At 42.1% G+C, this 15,201-nt stretch overlaps 2 protein-coding genes across 4 annotated transcripts in view; one reads left to right on the forward strand and one right to left on the reverse strand.

Moving 5' to 3' along the window:
* The window catches only part of MCOLN3 (mucolipin TRP cation channel 3), a 33,392-nt gene extending 33,197 nt beyond the window's left edge, over window positions 1-195 (reverse strand). Inside the window, exon 1 of the mRNA XM_045036117.1 lies at window positions 17-195. The gene's annotated coding sequence lies outside the window, so the exon portion shown is untranslated. The remainder of the gene's footprint in view (window positions 1-16) is intronic.
* Window positions 196-296: 101 nt separating this feature from the next.
* The window catches only part of DNAI3 (dynein axonemal intermediate chain 3), a 95,414-nt gene continuing 80,509 nt past the window's right edge, over window positions 297-15,201 (forward strand). Inside the window, exon 1 of one of the 3 annotated variants that reach the window (XM_019837351.3) lies at window positions 297-403. The gene's annotated coding sequence lies outside the window, so the exon portion shown is untranslated. Of the gene's footprint in view, window positions 404-12,676; window positions 12,865-15,201 lie in introns of those variants that run through there. The other 2 variants (XM_019837350.3, XM_006934877.5) reach the window with 2 other exon arrangements.

Genomic DNA, 15,201 nt, shown 5'->3' on the forward strand with positions numbered 1-15,201 from the left:
GCCGGGCTCGACTCACCTGGGGCGGGGGGGTGGCGCTGTCAGCGGGTCAGGCAGGGGGGTGTCAGGTCTTCTGCGCTGCAGGGGGAGCGGCAGGTTCGCGCGCCGCTCTAGAAGCTTCTGAAGCTCTGCTTAACCCGGTCCAACTGGAGCCCGGAGGCCGTGAGTCGCCGGCGGTGGCATCCTCCCCGCCGCCGCTTTGACTCGTGACCCTCCTCCCCTTTGTCCCACTCTTTTCCACGCCCTTTCTGGGTAGTCTTTCAGCGGGCCAGGTGGTGCGAAGGAGGCCTCCGAAAGAGCCCGGAGCGGTCCGGGTCTCGGGCACCCTTTCACGCCCCTCCCGGTTCCTGTAAACAACCCGCATAGCCCTACTCGGGTTTCTCCAGTGCTCAGGGGCTTCGATGAGGTAGGTGCAAAAAAGTGCGTGGGCTCCACGCTTCCGACCGCAAAGGGGCCTCCCCTCCTGGCCCCACGCTTGTGGGGCGGGGGTAGACCTGAGAATGGGTGTAAAGGGCTTGGCTGCGGGTGAGTGCTCAGTGCTCTCCAGCAGCCGTCCATTCTGAGGTCTGCAAACGGGGGAAATCGTGAAATTTGTAAGACTTTTTTTTTTCCCCCCAACGTTAATTTATTTTTGGGACAGAGAGAGACAGAGCATGAACGGGGGAGGGGCAGAGAGAGAGGGAGACACAGAATGGGAAACAGGCTCCAGGCTCTGAGCCATCAGCCCAGAGCCCGACGCGGGGCTCGAACTCCCGGAACTCCCGGACCAGGAAATCGTGACCTGGCTGAAGTCCGACGCTTAACCGACTGCGCCACCCAGGCGCCCCTGTAAGACTTTTCAAGCCTGAGCCTTTTACCCTCTCTAGGCCTTCCAGCTTTGCAGAATTGCTTGTAAGCAATTAATTAGACTCCACTAGGCTGGGTGCTGGGGACAGAAAGAGCCCTGGAAAGCTCTTAGAAGAAATAAAAGCTGGACTCTGGACATACTTGAGGTAGTGATGAAGATTGTGTGGCCAAACATTAGCCAGACTGCTAAACCTCCTAAGCTCAGCTGTGCCTAGGATTCCATTTTTTTGTAAAATCCAGTTTTAGCAAGAACCTTGCCAAGTCAGTTTAACCAACACCCCCGCCCCCAATATCTGATCATCTTCAGTATGTAATTGTGTTCCTCACCCTCCACCAGCCCCCATGAAGTCTGGTCACCCTGGCCGTTTTCAGCGAGAGTCCTGTTAGGTGGGTTTAGCCAAAACTCCCCTAATCTTGTTTTCTCTTGGTAATTTTCCATTCACTGACCCCTGTCCTGCTCCTGGACTATCAATTCCCACTTGCCCATGCTGTATTACCAGTTCAGCCTCATCTCTCTTTCCCCACTGTAAAATCCCATTGCAGGGGTCCCTGTAACTATCAGGATGGTCCTAAATAAAGTCTGCCTTACCATGTTTATAAAGTGTCATCCAGTCTTTTTTTCTTTAAAAGTAGATCTTCCACCATAACCTCTTTAATCACGAATTCTTTTTAAAAATTAAACCTAAGTTGACTTGTCAGAAAGAGATCAGGAACTTTGATTAATTTTAAATACAACCGCATCAGGTTTGTTTTGATTTTTTTTTTTTTTTGCCATGGATAAATTTGTAAAAGTCACTGAATATCCATAACAGATAATTGCCCCAAATTATATCAAGAGCTGCCAGATCTTTTAATACATTTTATAAAAACTTTCTTCAAATCCTAAACCAGTTTGCATCGATAATTTATAAACAGAAGTATCTTTTCTTGCAATGGAGTACAAGAATTTTATGCTGCTCATAAACCTGAGCCCCAGGTGCTGTGAACAAGATAGATATTCAAAAGTGCCCAATTGGCACACTTGATTCTCAAGTGCAATTTGGAAAATATAATTTAATCTCTAATGTCTTGTATGCCTTCACATGATTTAACACTATCTCCTTACCGTAACAGTGAAGTCTTCATAACAGTGGGAGTTTGAAATGCCTGATTGTTCAGGAACAATCTCAACTTTGGAGAGGTTCACAGGCATAAATGATGACCCTCACTTAACCCTAGTTGGAGCTGAGTTAAGTAAACTGAAGAAAGTTGAGTCAGACAAATGGGGGCCCACATTCCCTTTTATACCATTTACTGACTGTGGGGAATTACTGAGTCTCTCCACCTCCCCATTTCCTTCTATGTATAATCTGTCAAATGAAATGAATGATAAATTTTAATAGTATACATATAAAGCACATAATACTTTGCCTGGCATATTTTATGTGCCTGTAACTATTGATCTGTTTTTATATTTTTGGAAGATCTAAATTAATGAAATGATCAACCATGTTCATGGATTGCAAGACCCAATATTATTAATATAATTCTCACCAAATTCATTTATAGTTTCAACCCAATCCCAATCAAAATTCCAAAAAGCTGTTTTGTAGAAATTGACAAGCTGATTCTAAAATTAACATGTAAACACAAAGAGCCAAGAATAACCACAGCAATTTTTTAAAAATGTTTATTTATTTATTTTGAGAGAGAGAGAGAGAGAGAGCGCACACACACAAGCCGGGGGAGGGGCAGAGAGAGAGGGAGAGAGCAAGGATCTTAAGCAGGTCCCACTCTGTCAGTGTGGAGCCCCATACGGGGCTCAATCTCACGAACTGTGGGATCATGTCGTGAGCCAAAATCAAGAGTCAGATGCTTAACCGACTGAGCCACCCAGGTGCCCCTAACCACAGCAACTTTTAAAAATAAGGACAAAATTGGAGAACTTGCCTCACCTGATTTTAAGATTTATTATAAAGCTATATAAGCAAGACAGTTTCGTATTCATAAAAAGAGACATATAGAGTCTATGGACATATAGAATATACATAGACAATGGAACAGATGAAAGAATCCAGAAATAGATCCACACATATATATGATCAATTTATTTTTCTCCCCTTTTCTCTTTTGCTTTTTTAATGTGAAATTAGTATTTCACTTATTTTGTACTCGGTTATGTCTCCCTTTTTTTTTGTTGAGGTACAGTTGACACACAATGTTGTATTAGTTTCGCCATACAATTCTACACCATAACACCATAACAATTCTACAATTCTATTCATTACTCAGTGCTCACCGTGGTTAAGTGTACTCACCGTCTGTCAGCAGACAATGTTATTACAATATTATTGACTATTTTCCCTATGCTGTACTGTTTTTCTCTGTGTACGGTCATTTGATTTCTGACAAAGGGGCCAAAACAACGTAGAGGGGAAAATTAAACCTCAACAATCAACATAATAATATTATTGACTCAAAGGAATGTACTGACATCAAATCAAAAGGAAGACAGGAAATGCTGACGTGTACAGTCAAAGATGAAGGTCAACATTTCTGGAAAGCATGACAAGAGCACGTTAGACGGCAGCAGTTAAGATCTAATCCATCTTGCTTGTTATTGTTGTCATGTTATAAGCGTGTGTTCCTGGCCTTACTGGCGAGTACTTGTTGCAAATAAAATAAACATTAATATGTTTATATACATAGAATACATTGTGCTAATCCTATGGATGGTATTTCAAGAAATACCAAGTTTTGTAAGAAAAATAACTCCCTAAATTGGTAATGTCAACATATTTCTTTTTCTTTCTTTTTTTTTTTCATGTATGTGGTTGATCTTGCTAGGAGATCCAAATATTACATTATTCGAATATAGTCCAATCATGTTTGCTGCAATTTGTGTTAGAATATGTACTAAAAGATATAGTTCTTTGTAAAACAGACAAAATATTTTCACTGCTGAAAAAGTAAATGAGTTTATATAAAGCAACGTACGCCCTAACGCCCAACTGGGTAATGCTTTTGGAAGCGCTTCATAAAACTAAACCAACATTGGGGTGCCTGGGTGCCTCAGTTGGGTTCACTATCAGACTCTTGATTTCGGCTCAGGTCATGATCCCAGTGTCGTGGGATAGAGCCCCACTTCGGCTCCGTGCTGAATGTGGAGCCTGCATAAGATTCTCTCTCTCTCTGCCCCTCTTCTCCTCCCCACCCCTCCCTCTGTAAACACACACACACACACACACACAAAACAAAAAAACTAAACCAACATCACAGAGTGAGAGAAATTTTTCCTTATCTGGAATCTTTGTCACAAAACAAAGATCAAATCTGTTGGATAAGACAATATTTTATGTGTTTTAAATTATCATTTGAAGAATAACTTTTTAAGTGTTAATTTTTTATTTTTAAAAATGATTTTTTATTTAGTGGTGCCTGGGTGGCTCATTTCGTTAAGTATCTGACTTCGGCTCAGGTCATGATCTCGCCGTTCGTGATTTTGAGCCCCGTGTCGGGCTCTGTGCTGACAGCTCAGAGCCTGGAGCCTGCCTCGGATTCTGTGTCTCCCTTTTTCTCTGCCCCTCCCCTACTTGCACTGTCTTTCTCTCTCTCTCTCTCAAAAATAAACATTAAAAACATTTAAAAACAATGATTTTTATTTAGAATTTATTTTGCATTAATGCTTTCTTTTTTTAATGACTTCTTTAATGAAATGTCTGTAATAAGTAGTGATCACTGCTGCATGTAATTGAAATACACAATCTTGTCCAATATTATTCATAATAATAATAAACCTTACACCATGCTTTTATTATCTTTTTTTTAAAAAATGCTTATTTTTGAGAGAGAGAGAGAGAGAGAGAGAGCGCGCAGGGGAGGGGCAGAGAGCAAAGGAGACAGAGAACCCCAAGCAGGATCCACATCAGCAGCATAGAGTCTGTCTCAGGGCTCGAACCCACAAACCATGAGATCATGACCTAAGCCGAAATCAAGACTCCACTGTTTTTTTTTTTAATTTTATTTTTTAATGTTTATTTATTTTTGAGACAGAGAGACAGAGCATGAATTGGGGAGGGTCAGAGAGAGAGGGAGACACCAAATCTGAAATAGGCTCCAGGCTCTGAGCTGTCAGCACAGGGCCTGACACGGGGGCTCAAAATCACGAACTGCAAGATCATGACCTGAGCCAAAGTCAGATGCTCAATGGACTGAACCACCCAGGCGCCCCTATTATTATATATATTTTTAAAAATAATATAATATATTATATATATTATATATATAATAATAATAAAGCTCTGGAACTTTTAGTATAACCCCATCACAGGAAAATGATTCATTGTTCATTATTATGGTTACTCATTATATTTCAAAAACATGTAAATAAAGTGTTAGGAAAAATACAAAATAACATGATTTCAGGAATTTCATTTTTGTGTTGTTCCTGAATCCCACAGGTTAATATCTGTTGGGAATTAAGAAACATTACCACAGTAACTAATGAATACCTACAGTATTCTTTGCATCTGATGGATAAAAGAGAGCTTTTTCACATCTTTATCTTCTTACTGTCTCCAAAATCCTGTTTCAAGGTATCAGAGTCCAGATGAAGTTCTCAGGTAGCATGAGTGTTAAGTCACACATATGTCAACCCCAAATATTTTTCACCTTTCTCTTAATATCTTTATATACTCATCTTTCCCCCTTAATTCCTTCTCTTCTTTTAAAATTAAAATGTTTACTTATCAACACATATATTCAACAATCTTCTATATTCTTTTTTCTAATTTTTTTTAATGTTTATTATTGAGGGGCGCCTGGGTGGCTTGGTCGGTTAAGCGTCTGACTTCGGCTCAGGTCATGATCTCACGGTCCGTGAGTTTGAGCCCTGCGTCGGGCCCTGTGCTGACAGGTCAGAACCTGGAGCCTGTTTCAGATTCTGTGTCTCCCTCTCTCTCTGCCCCTCCCCTGTTCATGCTCTGTCTCTCTCTGTCTCAAAAATAAATAAACGTTAAAAAAAAAATTGATGTTTATTATTATTGAGAGAGAGACAGAGCATGAGTGGGGGAGGGACAGAGAGAGAGGGAGATACAGAATCTGAAGCAGGCTCCAGACTCTGAGCTGTCAGCACAGAGCCTGATGTGGGGCTTGAACTCACAGACCACGAGATCATGACCGGAGCTGAAGTCAGACGCTTGACTGACTGAGCCACCCAGGCGCCCCAACAATCTTGTACATTCTAATAAGAATATTAGGTCCTATGGGGGCGCCTGGGTGGCTCAGTCGGTTAAGCGTCTGACTTCACCCGGGTCACGATCTCGCGGTCCGCGAGTTCGAGCCCCGCGTCGGGCTCTGGGCTGATGGCTCGGAGCCTGGAGCCTGTTTCCGATTCTGTGTCTCCCTCTTTCCTTGCCCTTCCACCATTCATGCTCTGTCTCTCTCTGTCTCAAAAATAAATAAACGTTAAAAAAAATTAAAAAAAAAATAATATTAGGTCCTATGGATAGAAATATGAATAAAACATAGTTCCTGCTCTTAAAGATCTTACAGTCTAGAAGATTTTTTAATTTTAAGAAAACTGCAAATACAGAAAAGCACAACAAATAATAAAAATACTCACGGCTCCCAAATTCAACAAATTTTACAGGTCATTTATTTCCAGTCTTTCTATTTTACAAGAAATAAAACATTATAAAGTTAACCATCCCTCCCCAAGTGTAACCTTCTGTCACGAATTGGTATAAATCACCGCCATAGTTATTTTCTCACATACACATACCCGTAATAAATAGAAATCACTCCTGTGTGTTTTTGTTCCCAAAGATGGCATTGCTCTGTATGTAGTCTGCAACGTTTACCTCTCCATTTTGGTTCCAAGCTATGTCCATGCAAGTTTGTTTATTTTAGAAGCTTTATGGTAATTTATTGACTAAATAAAAACAGTATCCATTTCCCACCTAAAGGACATTTAGGTTATTTCTATCTTTGGCCATTACACCGAAATTCTGAAGTAAACATCGATGTACCATTTCCTCATTCACGTATGTAAGAGTTCCTCTAGGGTAAATATCCAGGAGTAGAATTGCTAGATGATAGGCTATGTACATTCTCAGCTTTAATAGATACTTTCAAATTATTCTCCAAAGTAGCTGTTCCAAATAATTTATTGAATATTATATGGTATATCTTCTTAATTATTTATTTATATATTTTTTTAATTTATTTTTCAGAGAAACAGAATGCACGGGCACACATACATGAGTAGGGAGGGACAGAGACAAGGAAAGAACCTTTTTTGTTTTAAAGTTTATTTATTTATTTTAAGAGGGACAGAGACAGCATGAGTGGGGGAGGGGCAGAGAGAGAGACGGAGAGAGAGAGAATCTCAAGCAGGCTCTGAACTGTCAGTGTGGAGCCCGATGTGGGGCTTGAACCCACGAAGCCATGATTTCATGACCTGAGCTGAAACCAAGACTCAGACGTTCAACCCACAGAGCCACCCAGGCACCCAGGGAGAGAGAGAATCCTAAGCAGACTCCCTGCCCAGCACACAGCCTACACAGAACTTGATCTCACTCACAACTGTGAGATCATGACTTGAGTGAAATCAAGAGTTGGACACTCAGTCAATTGAGCTTCCAACTCTTGACTTTGGCTCAGGTCATGATCCCAGGGTCAGGTCGTGGGATTGAGTACCTCTGTCCAGCTCCACGCTGTGCATGGAGATTCTGTCTCTCTCTCTGTCTCTCTCTCTCTCTCCTCTGCCCCTCTCCCCTGCTCATGTGTTCTCTATCTCAAAAAAATAAAATAAAATAAAATAATTTAAAAAAATGAAAACATCCTCAATCCTATTTTTAAAACAAGAGAGAGAGTTGGGCGCTTAACCGACTGAGCTACCCAGGCGCCCCATATGTGGTGTATCTTCTATATGCCAGGCAGAAATTCAGGCATTGGGGATGCTGCAGTAAAAAAGACAAAAAAAAATCTGCCCTTGTAAGTTTACATTTGAGTGGACAAAAACAGTCAATGACCATAATTAGTACATTATAGAGTGTGTTACAAGGTGATAGATGCTGTGGGAAAAAAATAAATCAGAGAGACAGTGAGGAATGTTGAGAAGATGCCATTTCAGGTAGCGTGGAGATAGACCTCATTGAGAACATTTTCGCGAAAAACTTGAAAGATACCTACTTTAAGTATTCCAGCAGAGGGAACAGTCAACGTAAAGCAGGCGTGTGCCTGGTATGTTCGGGTAACCCCAAGAAGGCCAGTGTGTCTGCAGAAGTGTGAACCACAGAGACGACTGGTGGGAAATGAGGCCAGTCGCAGGGGCTGGGTTATGCTGGACCACAACTGTAGGCCACTGTGAGGACTTTGGCTTTCACGTAGCGTGAAATGGGAGCCATTGGAGGGTTTCAAGCAGACGACTGGCGTGTTTTGTCATATGTTTTAAAGGTGTATCCCTCTGGCTGCAATGTTAAAAATATATCCAAAAGGACGAGAGATGAAAGCAAAGGAGTCAAGGACAACTCTTGGGTTTTGCCTGCACAGCCATAAAGATGGAATTGCCATCAACTGAGGTGAAGCAGGCTGCAGGACGAGCAGCTCGGTGGGGAGAAAATAGGAGTGCGTTTTGAACGTGTGCCTGAGATGTCTACTAAGCGCTTCTCAGACTATCAGTTGGAGGCTACTTGGTTTGGTTGGAATCCCAGCAGTTTAGGGTTCAAACAAGGACCCCTTCCTTCCCTCCCACCCTCTCTCCCTCCCAGGCACACTGATGCAGGAAAAAAAAATAAATAAATAATGACTCCTATTCAGGGTCTTCAACCCCTAGTTTCTGAGCTCTTTTTAAAAAATTCTTAAAAAGGGGTGGGAGGGTCATTCACTAAAATAACAATTAGCAAAGAGCCACCTTGTATCTAATTTGTCAGATTACCCTTCGGTAAATCCAATCTGAAATTTATCAAAATGAACTTAAATAATCAGAGAAGTATTTTCAGCTACAAATTCTTGACTCATTACATTTTTACTCAACTAGTAAGACTGAAACTAATTTTTTGTTGTTGTTGTTTATTTTTTTTATTTTTGAGACAGAGAGAGACAGAGCATGAACGGGGGAGGGCCAGAGAGAGAGGGAGACACAGAATCTGAAACAGGCTCCAGACTCTGAGCTGTCAGCACAGAGCCCAATGCGGGGCTCGAACTCACGACCGCGAGATCATGACCTGAGCCGAAGTTGGACGCTTAACCGACTGAGCCACCCAGGCGCCCCTGAAACTAATTTTTAAATATCTTCACATTTTAGGCAAATTTAATTCAGCATCTCCTGGAGAGCATATCCGTGTTCACTAGTCACCATAAGAATGCTTCATTTCTGAGCACTCCCATGAAAGAACAGATATTCAGTCAATCATTTGTAATTTAAACTTGTAAAATGAAGAAATTACTAAACATTTTCCACTTAATTTCTAACTTTCTGGGTATCATGAGTTATGACTCATTCCTCCGATGGTCATCCCCTTAGGGTATCTCTAAAGAAAACATGACAAAAAGGCTTGATGTCTCATCCAAATCACAAGGTTATGATCTTTACTTCCTTAAATTTGACTGCAAAGGATTATGAATTTTTTTTTTAAGAAAAGGAAATTTTTTGGAAGAATGCAAACTTTTGTTAGATCAGCCTGATAGTCTTTTGTTAGATAGCTTTTTCTAGATTTGTTCTCAAGAATAATCAATTAAATAATTCAACGTATATTTTATGTTGCCATGCTAAACAATAGAGATATAAAGGAATGAGATACTATCCCTACCCTGAAATCCAGTGGCGGGGGTGGGGGGGAGGGAATCCATATAAACAAGTCATACTTGCTATAATGGAAAAACAGAGAAAAGAGTGACTCATTCTGTTGGGTGCCTGGATGGCTTTACAGAGAAGGTGATATTTGAGTTGGGTCTTGAAAAATAAATAGGCGTTTACCAGGTAATGAAGATGAAGAAAGGCACTACAGATTGAGGTAGAGATAGAAGTAGAGGTGTGGGATGAATGGATGCACAGTTATTAAAGGGCGTGGCATACGGGGGGAGCAGTAGAGAGCCCCCTGCCTCTCATCGTGGGACAAATCCCTGGGCCTGTGCAGCAGTATGCTAGTGGCTATGGAAAACCACAAGACAAGCGTGTCCCAGCTGCCGGGGGCTTCTCTGAGTTTATTTAACTTCATGTCAATTTTAGTTAACGGTAATTTTAGACATTTTCCCCAGTTTTGTTGAAATGTGACTGACATACAGCATTGAATAGAGATTTTAGACATTTTAAAAATGAAAAAAAGGGCACCTCGCTGGCTGAGTCAGAAGAGCATGAGACTCTTGATCTCGGGGTTGTGAATTCAAGTCCCACGTTGGGTGTAGAGATTATTTACATAAATAAAAAAATAAGCATGAAAATAAACATGAATATATTTGTGAAGAATACAAAAAGTCCATGCATTCTTTATATGAAACAAATACATCCCGATTTCAGAAGTCTGTTTCAAGCTGTAACTCTTATCATCGGCCTATCATCATCAAACCCTGTGGTTTCAGGCCCCTTGGCTCTTAGGGGTTTCACTTGAGAAGCACTGGACTAAAACATGGGTGGAACAGAAGAGAGAGACAGGAAATGAGGTTAGAAAAATAACTCATTATCTCCTGGATATCTTTAAAGCATCTTTCAGGACTATATTTGTAGTGGGTTTCATATGCCAAATTGAGACTATTTAGGCAAGGTGATGTCAAGATTGAATCTGTTGTAGAACACCGCGGCAACTTGGCAAATCAATTTGAGAGGAGGAAACAGAACAAATCAAGAGACTATTACTACCATCTAGGTGAGAAATGGGGCCTTCCTGAGATATGGCAGAGGCAGTGAGGATGGCTAAGAAGAGACTATTTGAGAGATAATTTAGGAAAGGAAAATGACAGGACTTAGTGACATGTTTACTGTTGAGTACTGGGAGTCAGGAGTGATTCTCAGATTTCTAGCTTCGCAGACCCATGAGCAATGGATACTATTACCTAAGGTAGAAAATAGAGGGGAAAAAGTTTCCAAAAGTACCTCAAAGGTATCTGAAAGACAATGAGTTGACTTTTGCCTCTGCTAAATTGTGATGCCTGTGGCACAGAAATTATTCATTTAATATCTTCATCTAGCAACTATTAAACACCAGGAACTAAGCTAGATATGTATTTTAAAATGTCCAGTAGGTAGTGGAAAATCAGGTCTGAAAGAAATTTAAAAGATGTATAAGGCTGAAAATACAGAAATGGAAGTCACTGATGTGCTTTGCAGGATGGCAAAAGCTAAGGGGACCAGATATGCCAACGGGAGAGTACAGAGTAAGAAAAGAAGACTCACCCTGAGCCCAAGGAAAAGTAATCTTTCAGTGTCAGGGTGTAGAAGAGCCTGGGGAAAGGTTGTCACAATGTCAACATGATAAGTCCTCCTCCTGGTTTTTAAAAATGATTTCCTGGGGCGCCTGGGTGGCACAGTCGGTTAAGCGTCCGACTTCAGCCAGGTCACGATCTCACGGTCCGTGAGTTCGAGCCCCGCGTCAGGCTCTGGGCTGATGGCTCAGAGCCTGGAGCCTGCTTCCGATTCTGTGTCTCCCTCTCTCTCTGCCCCTCCCCCGTTCATGCTCTGTCTCTTTCTGTCCCAAAAATAAATAAAACGTTGAAAAAAAAATTTAAAAAAAAAAAAAAATGATTTCCTTAGTAAAATTTATTAGCATTTCACAAAACAAATTCTTCAGAAATTTGGAAGAATATATATGATCTTTCTACACACCGTGTGAAGTCATAGGATCATTTTCTCAAATGTCATGAATCTGTACGCCCCTTCTCAATTAAATATTTTCATTTAAATTGGGTGTAAAAAATTAATTTGGGGGCACCTGGGAGGCTCAGTCAGTTAAGCCTCCGACTCTTGATTTGGGCTCAGGTCATGATCTCATGGTTCATGGGATTGAGCCCCACATGGGGGTGTGTGCTGACAGTGTGGAGCCTGCTTGGGATTCCCTGTCTCCTCTCTCTCTACCCCTCCCACACTCACATATGGATGTCCACTTTCTCTCAAAATAAATAAATAAACATTTTTTTTAAAGAGTATTTTTTAAAGAAATCAATTTGGACTAATTACTGCAGTCAATTGTATTACTTTATTAAATTCTTCCAGCTTACAAATTAGGCAGTTTTAATTATTTTTTAAAGGAAAGAGGGAAACAACTTTCAGGGAGAGGAACTTCACTGTGTGAATCCCGTAGGACCCATAACCACATATAAAATGAACCTTAGAGTTACTAAGGGATTTAATCTTCTCCCCCTGAGACTTCCAGTATGAGTCAAACTATACAAAAACTATTTGGCAAGAGGAAAATGTAACGCATCAGAATTCTGGGACACTCACGACACCCAATCCAGCCAGATTTTATCTTTCACATCGGAATCTAGGGCAGATTCCTGGGACGGCTACCCCGCCCCAACCGCCGATGGGGGAAGCCGAGCTGTCCTAAGGGGGTTGGAGCCCTCAATCTTCCTCCCAGCCTTCACTCCCTGCTGCTAGAGATCACACCCTAGACGGATTCATCTTTGGGTACTGTTGCACCTGGTGAGGGCAAGGCTGCCCGTCCTGGGGTCAAGCCAAGCCACCACCCTCCATACAGGAAGCCACATCGCACAACTCCTTCCCGGCCGGTGGAAAACTGAGCTGGCCCTAGTTCACGATGCGTGACGTCCACATTACGGCAACCAATCACAAGTCTGCTCTTAAGGAGCGGGCCAGGGAGCGGACACTGTATTGGTGGTGGTGTCTTGTCAATCTCAGCAGAGGCACCGCCTCTTTCTCTTAGCAACGGATGTGTCATAGCAACAGCTTGCCGGGAGCTGCTGTTTGTGGTCTTGGGACTTGCTTTTCTGAGAGGAGAGTCAAACTTCCATCTCCAGCTCCCAAAGGAGCTTTCTCCAGGGTACTGCAAAGAGGCTTTTTCCCCTTCAGTTTAGCAGTATCAGGTAAGGGACTCTGATGGGAAATCAGGCTTTCCTATCTGAATGGGAAAGGAGGCGTGGAAAACAAGTCTTTTACTCACTCTTCCCTGGGCTTTTGGAACACTCGCTGGGCCAGTGATGTGCTTGATGCAGTAAAGACTGCAAAAAACTACAAAACGTTCCCTGATTTCAAAGAACTTCCAGCCTAACCAGGAGACAAAAATGGCAGTGAGAGAGCAGTTAACGACACTCTAAGAACTGTGGGGGCGGGTACTAGGGCTGTTCACAGGTAGTATATCACATTGTCTAGCACATTGCAGCGCAATGCTAGGAGCTCAATAAATGATGGCTGGCTAGCTGGCTGGCTGGCTGGGTGGATAGATAGATAGATAGATAGATAGATAGATAGATAAAAAGGAAAACAGCATGATTCTGGCACAGAGATGAAAGTAGAAAAGATTAGCATGGACTGACGTAGTTAGAGAAGTGACTTCAGGACTATTACAAATCGGCTAGAGTAGATGAAGAGTAAAGAAGATGAATGGGAGAACATTAACCCTTTGAAAGTAAGGGCCTTGTCAGATTCCTCTTATGACCTCCCGTGCCTAATTGCTGCTCAATAATTTCTCCCTCCTTCTCCATGGTGTGTGTTGCTTGCTGAATGAATTCACAGCAATCTTTCAGGAAGCTCTGAGTTTGAGGCCTTCTGCATTTGTGGAGGCCTGGCATAATTACATAGAATGTGATTAGAAAGTGTCAGGGAGAGGTGCCTGGGTGGCTCAGTCAGTCAACTGACTCTTGATTTCATCTCAGATCATGATCTCAAGGTTGGTGGGTTCAAGCCCAGCTTCCAGCTCCTCGCTGACAGTGCGGAGCCTGTGTGGGAGTCTTTTTCCCTCCCTCTCTCTGCCCCTCCCTGACTTGTACTCTCTGTCTCTCTCAAAATAAACTAAAAAAAAAAAGTGTCAGGGAAAACGAGATTCTTTCAGCCTGAGTGAGAAAGCTGGGGAGGCTTCAGAGAGAAGGTCACACTGGAGTTGAGACTTGAAGAATGAGTAGGATTTAAGCAGAGAAATGTATGCATGGTGGGGAGCAGGAGGGGTGAAGAGGGAAGGGGGTCCCCAGAGAGGAAGATGGGAAGGTATGGGGGCTATTTGGAGGACGTGAGTAATCCTGTGAGTAGAAACTGGAAGGAGGATGTGGTGAGGCAGGCTGTGAAGGGGGCTGCAGGTGATGTGTACAAGCTTAGATTTGATCCCGCTTTGCAAAGTCTTATCTGCAGACCACTAGTGCAAGACTACTTTATAGTCATGTTTAAAAGTCAGAGTCCTAGGCTCACCCCAACCTGCAGAATCACTGTAGGTCCAGAAAATTTGCTTTTTTAATGAGCTCCATTCCTACACTCCTGGAGGAGAATGCCAGTGTGGACAGTTGGGACCCACATTGTATTCCGCAGTACACAGGGAAGTGACTGGTTATGATCTGTGTTTTAGAAAGAGAGCTCTGAAGGCCTGCCCTGAGAATAACTGTTCTGGCTGAAACAGAGGCATTGAAGCAAGTGAAATGTTCCTAATCTGTGGGAGGAGGGGAATCCGTGGATTAAAAATAAATTACCTATTTACTAACCACTTATTGAAAAGTATGCGGTTGGTAACAAACCACAGCAGTATTGGCACGACATGTGACTTTGTCACCAAAAGAAATTACAGCTCTTTTCATATTGTATTATGGATGTTACAGATATATTACTTATGCTCATCCCTTCTTCAAAGTCAAGGTAGTAATTAGAACCACTGCTAGATCTTATTATTTAATGTGTTAATGAAGAAGCACATGAGTTATTATATCATAATTTTTAAAATAGTTTGATAACTGTCTCCCTTGTAATCTCATGTTTTTGTTTGAAGCATAGGCGTCCCCAAGCTGCCAAAGGGGTTGATGGCACAGATTAGTTAGGAACTACTGGTATGAGAGGACACGTGGAAGGCCTGAACCAGGGGAGGCTGTGGCGAGGAGGGCATAGAATTCAGGAGAAATTTCAAAGGCAGAAGTGATGGGAGAGCGTCTGCTTAAATAAGTAAATATCCAGTCTTGGAAAGAGGTAGAAGTAAGCTGGAAGGACAGAACAAGAGTAGTAGACCAATGGGAAACACTGTAGGAACAGTTACGTCTGGAGGGTGGAAGTTGTGAACTTGTCAGAAGATGGTGATGAGCCTAGGAGAACCTTTAAGCTAAGTCAGGGTCTTCGTGGAGACTGACCAAGAAGCAGCAGTTCTTGGAGACATTTACCAGCCTCCCAAGATGTTAGTCTTGGATCTCATTCTAAATCCCTTTAAAAAGGGGAGCAGGGGGAGGCATATG

The sequence above is a fragment of the Felis catus genome, chromosome C1 (assembly GCF_018350175.1).
Source record: "Felis catus isolate Fca126 chromosome C1, F.catus_Fca126_mat1.0, whole genome shotgun sequence".
Classification (NCBI taxonomy): Eukaryota; Metazoa; Chordata; class Mammalia; order Carnivora; family Felidae; genus Felis; species Felis catus.